The 7,983-nt window shown below is 41.1% G+C and overlaps 1 pseudogene; it reads right to left on the reverse strand.

The window, feature by feature from the left end:
* Positions 1 to 5,838: 5,838 nt before the first annotated feature.
* Positions 5,839 to 5,961, reverse strand: LOC114501175 (annotated as a pseudogene).
* Positions 5,962 to 7,983: the final 2,022 nt, after the last annotated feature.

A 7,983-nucleotide genomic window follows, 5' to 3' on the forward strand; every position in this document is an offset into this window, starting at 1 on the left:
GCTCAGATTTCCAGTACTATGTTGAATAAGAGTGGTGATAGCCCATATCCCTGTCTTATTCCTTCCTCATTTTAAGAAAAATGCTGTTAGTTTCACCCATTGACTATGATGTTGGCTGTGAGTTTGTCATATATGGCCTTTATTATGTTTAGGTATATTCCCTTTATTCCCATTTTGCTAACAGCTATTATCATAAATGGGTGCTGGGTTTTATCAAATGCTTTTTATGTGTCTGTTGATGTGATCATGTGATTTTTAGCTTTCATTTTCTGTATACAGTATATCACATTTATTGATTTGAGAATATCATAGCAACTGTGGATCCCCAGAATAAATCTCATCTGGTTGTACTGTATGATCTTTTCATACATTTTGGAATCTGGTTTACTAATATTTTGTTGAAGATTTTAGGTCTCTGTTCATCAAGAATATTGGCCTATCATTTTCTGTCTTTGTCTGGTTTGGGAACAGGATAACATAGGCCTCTTAAAATCAGCATGGAAGTCCTCTTTTCTCTCAAAATTTTTATAGTTTGAGGAAAATAGTTGTTGGTTCATCTTCAAATGTTTTGAAAAATTCACCTGTGAATTAATCTGGTCTAGGACCTCTGCTTATTGAGAGCTTTTTTATTACTAATTCAACTTCATTAGTTGTAATTGGTCTATTCATTTTTTTTTCCTGATTGAGTTTGGAAGATATGTTTCTCAGACTTTATCTATTATGTCCAGATTTTCCAACTTGTTGTTATATAGTTTTTCATAATGTTTTCTTACAATCCATTGTATGTCTGCAAAATCAGTTGTTACTTCTCTTTCATTCTTGATTTTACTTGGGCCCTGTGTTTCTTTTTCTTTTTTCTAATTAATTTGTAGATAGAGAAAGGGAGAAAGGGTAGAAGGAAAGGAGAGACAGACACACAGACATTGATTTGTTGTTCCTCTTATTTATGCATTCATCATTGCTTCTTTTATATGCCCTGACTGGAGATCAAACGTGCAACCTTGACTTATCAGGATGACGCTCTAACAAACTGAGCTACATGGCCAGGGCTCTCTTTTTTTTCTTGATGAGTCTGAATAAAGGTTTTTCCATCCTGTTTATCTTTACAAAGGAGCAGATCTTGGTTTCATTTATTTTTTGTATTATTTTATAGACACATTTTAAATTTCTGGTCTGATCTTTATTAGAATTTTTGTTATACTCACTTTGTGCTCTTTTTGCTGTTCTTTTCTAGTTCATTTTAAAACCTTTTTATTTATTGGTTTTAGAAAGAGAGAGAAGATGGGGGAGAGAGAAACATCAATTTGTTGATCCACTTATTTATGCATTCATTGGTTGGTTTTTCTATGTGCCCTGACCAGGGGGTTAAACCTGCAGTCTTAGCATATTTGAACAAAGCTCTATCAAACTGAGTGACCCAGCCAGAACTTCTAGTTACTTTAAGTGTAAAGTTAGATTGTTTATTTGAAATTTTTCTTGATTCTTGAGGTAAGTCTGTAATGCTATGAATTTCCCTCTTGGGATTGCTTTTGCTATGTTCCATACATTTTGAGTTGTGGTGTTCATTTTTATTTGTTTCAAAATATCTTTGAATATTTCCTTGATTTCATTGTTAAACCATGTATTACTTAAAACCATTTTATTTAGCTTCCATATTTTTGTATGATTTCCAGTTTTTTTCTTATGATTAATTTCTGGTTTCATACCATTATGGTCAGAGAGGATGTTTGATATGATTTCAATTTTCATGAATTTTTTGAGACTTTTTTTGTGTCACAACATGTGATCTATCCTACAAAATGTTCCACGTGCACTTGAAAAGAACATATATTCTGCTGCTTTCAGTTGAAATGCTCTGAAGATATCAATTAAAACCATCTGCTCTTGTGTGCCATTTAAGGTTGCTGTTTTCTTTTTGACCTTTTGTTAAACCCTGTTCATTGTTGTCATTGGGGTGTTAAAACGTTCTACTATGACTATATTACCATCAATCTCTCCCTGTATGTGCATCAAGATTTACCTTACATACTTAGGTGCCCCTATGTTGGGTGCATATTTACTAGGGTTATTCCTCTTGTTGGTGTGTTCCTTTTATCATTGTGTAGTATCCTTCTTTGTCTCTTACTACAGACCTTGCTTTAAAGTCTATTCTGTCAGATATAAATATTGCTACCCTAGGTTCTTTTATTTCTATTTTTATGAAATATATTTTTTCATTCCTTTACTTTTAGTCTGTCATTCATTTTGAGATGGTTTTCTTGTAGATAGCCTATATACAGATCTTGTTTCCTTACCTTTTCAGCTCTTTTATGTCTTTTGACTGAAGCATTTAAGCTATTTATATTTAAAGTGATTACAGTGGAACCTTGGTTCTCAAAAACTTAATTTATTGGGAGAGCAGCTTGAGAAGTCATTTATTCCAAAACCAAATCACACCTGAGAGATATGTGGCTGATCATAAAGGTATCAGCATGAAAGTGTTCTCAGGTATAGAAACAAAGTTATGTTCAAATTCAAGACATTTTTCTGATAATAGCTTTTTTGAGAACCAAATTGTTCAAGATGGGAGATGTTCAAGAACCATGGTTTGACTGTATTGGTGGGTATGTATTTATTGCCATTTTATTCTGTTAACTATGTTCCTGTTTTTTTCCATCTTAGTCTTCTTTAAAAAGACCCCTTAACAGTTCTTGTAGTTGAGTGGTAACACACTCCTTTAGCTTTTTGTCTGGGAAGCTCTTAATTTCTCTTCAATTATAAATGATAACCCTGCTGGATAGAGTGGTCTTATTTGTAGATCCTCCTTTTCACTACTTTGAATATTTCATGCCAATCCTTTCTCACCTGAAATGGTTCTGTTGAGAAATCACTGGCAAACTAGAATTTTCTAGTTGGCAACTAACTCTTTCTCTTACTGCATTTAAGATTCTTTTTTTGGTCTTTTACCTTTGCCATTTTAATTATGGTGTGTCTTGGGCCTCTTTGGGTTCATTTCATTTGGGACTCTCTGCACATCTTAGACTTGTCTTTTTCCTTCACCAGGTTAGGGGAAGTTTCAGTCATTATTTCTTCCAATAGATTCTCAATCCTTTTGTTCTTTCCCTTCTCCTTCTGATACCCTTATGATGCAGATGTTAATATGCTTTATGTTATTTCAAAGGTCTCTTAAGCTATCTCCATTTTTTTTAATTCTTTTTACTTTTCTGATTAGTTCTGCTACCTTATTTTGTAAATCACTGATTTGATCCTCTACTTCCTCCAACTGACTATATTCTCTAATGTATTCTTCATTTTGGATAATGTATTCTTAATTATTGGTTCTTTTCTATGGTTTCTCTGTCCTTTCTTATGCTATCTCTTTAAGTTCTCACTGATTTTATCAGTTCTTCCCCTAAAATCCTGGAGCATCTTTATATCCATTGAATTGAACTCTATATCTGGTAGATTGCTTGCCTCCACTTCACTTAGCTTTTTTTTTTCTGGAAGTATCTCCTGTTCTTTCACTTGGGGTATATTTTTAGCCTCCCCATTTTGGTTCTCTCTTCGTGTTTGTTTCTATGTATTAGGTAGATCTGCTATGATTTCCAGCCTTAGTTCCAGTCAGAGTGACCTTATGTAGCAGATGTCCTGTGGGACCCAGTGGCATAGTCTCCTTGATCACCTGAGCTGAGTGCTTAGAAATGTCTCTTGTGTGGGTTATGTGGGCTCTCCTGTTGTAACTAAGTTTTGGTTGCTACTAGCCTGTTCATGCTTGTTGTTAACCTTCAGGGTGCATGACCATGAAAATCAACCCTGCCCACAGTGTGTGAGCTGCTTTGCAGATACTGAGCACATGGAGCAGAATTCACCTCAGTAGGTCTTCCTTTGGATATGCTACTTGTGAAGCTAATTATTTCCTGCCCTGATGTTGTCTGAAGCTGACCACTGGGCATGTTGGTTCTGGGGCCTCTTAGGAGGGGAGATTCTGGTGCTGGCCAATGTCATATGCTACCTGTGGCTGGTGCTGGGGAAACTGTTTGGAGCTATAAAACAATCCACAGTTGTGGCTGCCTCTGCTGGGCCTGCATGAGAGTGGGAAGGTCTGAGCAAAACACTGAGGCTGATATTTACCAGCATTATATGTGAAGGCAGGTCAGCAAATGTCCCAAGGCAACCTGAGATTTGCCTCCATCTACCTCTACTTCTGGCTGCCTGTTAGGCTCAGTCACTGAAAGAGCCTCTGGTGGCATGTGAGTTGCACTAGGTACATTCTCAGTGATTCACCAGGTAGGGGTGAGTGATGTTCACCAAAATGATACGAATTCAAACTTGTTGTCAGTGCGGGGTCTGAGGCCACTCAGCAAATATCCCAGCATATGTGAGGTGTAGCTGCCACCCTCTGGGTACTTGCACACTTTTGAGCACTGTATAAGACACCCAGACCTAGTTTTCTTTGTAAGTGTGGAATTAAAATTTTGAAACAGCCCACATCCCAGGACTTAAAGCATCCAGGATTGGTAGTCTGAGATCAGCTATGTGAGCTCAAGGGCTCCACAGAGGGTTTGAGTGTTCATAGGAGCTGCGGAGCTACTCACTGCTGTGGGTGATTCATATTTCCCCTGGGATGTGACCAGGAAGAGTGAGCATGGCAGGGTCATGCAGCTGCTATCCTGTCACTGTGTCATGAAAAGTTCAGTCCTGCTGTGTGTGGCTGATCCTAGCAGATGCCTCCTTTCATTTCCTTCTTAAGAGAGTTGTAGTTCGGAGTTTGACTAGACGCATTCTTACTGCCCGCCTGGGTAGAATCCTCCCAGCCTTTGCCCCCAGGCTGAGTGAGCAGATTGGCGGGGGTGCAGAGGGAGACAGGCAGGGAGATAAAGGTCCCTTGGGTGGTTTAAAAATGCTATCAGAAACTTTCTGGCTTTTTTATTTTTTTTCTGTGTCTGCTCCCACACTAGAATTAAGCAGCAAAAGTGACAGCTTAGCATACCCTCAATGGAGCATAGCTCTGCCTTGTATCAGTTTCTGATGCCACCAGAACTGGGACAGAGGAAACTACAGGAATGAGACAAAACACTCCTCTTGCATCAGTGTAACACCATCCTGGCCGTGATTCTGTCTGGCAGCTGACTTCTGTTGGAGCCATTAAGGCTTTCAGACATGAGAATAAGTTGATCTGATTTATATTTTTTAAAAAGATAACTCTGGTTTATATATTTTTAATTTTTTAACAATTGAATTTTTTCAACTAGAGTTGACATTCAACACTAGTTTCTGGCACACAGCATAATAGTTAGACATTTATATAACTTACAAAGTGATCTCCCCAATAAGTCTACTATGGGGTCTCTTTTAAAGGGTATTAATTCTATTCATGAGGGCTCCACCCTCATGATATAATCACTCTTAAAAACCCTTACCTTTTATTTATTTTTAATTTAATTTATTGGGGTGATATTATTTAACAAAATTATATAGGTTTTAGGTGTGCAGTTCTTTAATGCATCATCTGTATATTGTGTTTACCACCCTGTCAAGTCTCCTTCCATCACGTTTTACCCCTTCTATCCCCACTTCTGCCTCCCTGCATTCCCTTTCCCTCTGAAGATCACCCTGTGATTTGACATTTGAATATTTAAGATATGTCTTGAGAGCACAGGTAGGATTTAAACCTATGATTTTCAACCAGTGTGCCATGGCAGGCACCCTGATGTTCTGCAAGAATTTTTAAAACAAGTAATGCCTGGCTATTTATTCAGGTACAATAGCATCTTTTCAAGGCTATTGTCATTTATATTATTTTCTTTCTCTTATTTTATTTCTCTTTTCTTTTTTCTCACTTTTTCATTCTCATTTCTCAGATGTTTCTTTCTAATGAACTGACGATTACATTTCCTAAGTTCTGAAATGGCCAACAGGCCATACAAAGACATTTCTTTAGTCTCCTATTTGAAACCATGTTGTCATTTTTTAATTTGACACTCTGAGGGAAAAGAAGACAACGCCCCTGACTCCATAGTTGGGAATTGCATGTTTTAAAATTTGTGGGGCACAACAGTGTGTCTCGGCACATGGGTTGAAAATCGCTCATTTGGGCAGATGAAGAGGGTGAGGTGTGGTTCAGGTACAGGGAGTGGGGGGCACACAGCCAGGAGGCAGGAGAGATGGAGACCAGGGGCCAGAGCGCAGGCCCATCAGAGGCTTGTGAGAGAGTGGCCAGGGCAGGACCACAGAAGACCTGGCAGAGGGGAAGGGGGACAATCCCCGGAGAAGGAAGCACAGAGGATGTGGGAGAGGGGACCTTGGGAACAGGCAGAACAGGGGGCACAGTGACCTTGGAAAAGCAGCAGAGCAGGGAGAAGAGAAGGCCCTTCATGGAGGAGAGACAAGAGACCTACTGTGGAGAGAGCAAGATGCCTTGTCACCTGGCCTTACTTCCCTATCCCTCCTGACTGACAAGAGGTCCCCTGTCCTACCTGTCTTGTCCCCTCCATAGAGGGTCTTCTGTCTCTCTTGCCCTGCCCCCTGCATAAACAATCCCCTGTCCCTTTGTTCTTGTTCTCTATTAAGTGTTCCCTATCCCTTCTGCCCTGCCCCCTTCATGGCAGATCCCATGTCCCCATTAGGCCTCCCTTCTTCCAGGATCCTCTGTCCACCCTGCCTGACCTTTGCCATGGAGGGTCTCCTTTCCCTCCTGCCCTGCCTTCTTCCAAGGTCCCCTGTCTTCCACCCCTGCCTCTCCCAGGGTGCTCTATCTCCCCAGCCCTACTCTCTCCATAATGAGCCCCCCTTTCTTCATAGAGGTTCCTTCTCCCCCATGCCCTACCCCTCCAGGGAAGATCCCTTTTCTGCCCCACACTCTCCCTTCCATGGAGGGTCTTCTGTTTCTTTTCCCCGGCCTGTCACTCTCAGGCCCCTTAGGACTTGAGCTCCAGTCTCCTGTCGTCACGTCTCCTGCCTCCGGGCTGCTTGCAGGGCCCACTGTCTGTACCCAAAGCACATTTCCCACCCTCTTCATCTGTCTAAGCTTTACCTGTGCTCTCAGGACACATGTCAAGTATTCCAAATGTCAAATCACAGAGTGAACTCTAAAAAATATAAATCAGATCTATTCATTCTCCTGTCTAAAAGCCCTACTGGAATAGAGAACAGTCTGACAGTGTTCAGAGGGGAGAGGAGAGGGAATTTCAGGGGAAAAGGGAAAGGGTTTATAGGAAGAAGTATAAAGGGCACATGGATAAAAACTAGGGGTGGGTGGAAATGGGAGGAAGGAGGGGAGGGCTGGGTGGGTGGGTTGGGATGGGAGTAAAAGATAGAAAATTGTACTGCAACAACAATTAAAATAAAAATATTTTTTAAAAATTAAAAAATAAATAAATAAATAAAAGCCCTACTGGTTCTGACAGCGTCGTCAGCCCACCCGAGGGCCCTCTATCTTCCCTGCCTGCCCTGTCCTTCACCCCAACCAGCCAGCCTTGCTGTCTCCATCCTGGGGGCTCTTGCTGTTCCTTTGAGGGAGGCTTCCCCAGTTCTCCATGTGGCCAGCTCTGTCTGAACAGCCAAGTCTGAGTTTCCATATGACCACATCTGGGGGAACCCTTCCTGAGCCTGCTTGGGAGTCACTCTGCAGAGACCTCAACCTAGCACTGTGAGGTATCACATGGCAACAGGTCACAGAAGTAAGACAGCTCACAATGGTAAGACAGGTTATAGAAGTAGCCTGGCAACCATCCCTTATCAGCTAGTTGGGTCAGTATGACCAGGTGTTCTTGCAAGCGGGAAGTGGGTAGGAGGGTGGATCAGAGATGAGGTAGAAGGGGCTCAACCTGAGTTGCTGGCTTTCAGGATGGAGGAAGGGACCATGGACCATGTTTGCAGGGGTCTCAGGAAGCTGGGAGTAGCTTTGGCAGGGACACAGAAAGAAACTCTCCCATAAAGAGTGGATTCTTCCAGTACCCCTTGAGCAGGGGACGAGGCCTTCTAGAGCCTCTTGGAAGAGCACAG

Source organism: Phyllostomus discolor, chromosome 6, assembly GCF_004126475.2.
Source record: "Phyllostomus discolor isolate MPI-MPIP mPhyDis1 chromosome 6, mPhyDis1.pri.v3, whole genome shotgun sequence".
Classification (NCBI taxonomy): Eukaryota; Metazoa; Chordata; class Mammalia; order Chiroptera; family Phyllostomidae; genus Phyllostomus; species Phyllostomus discolor.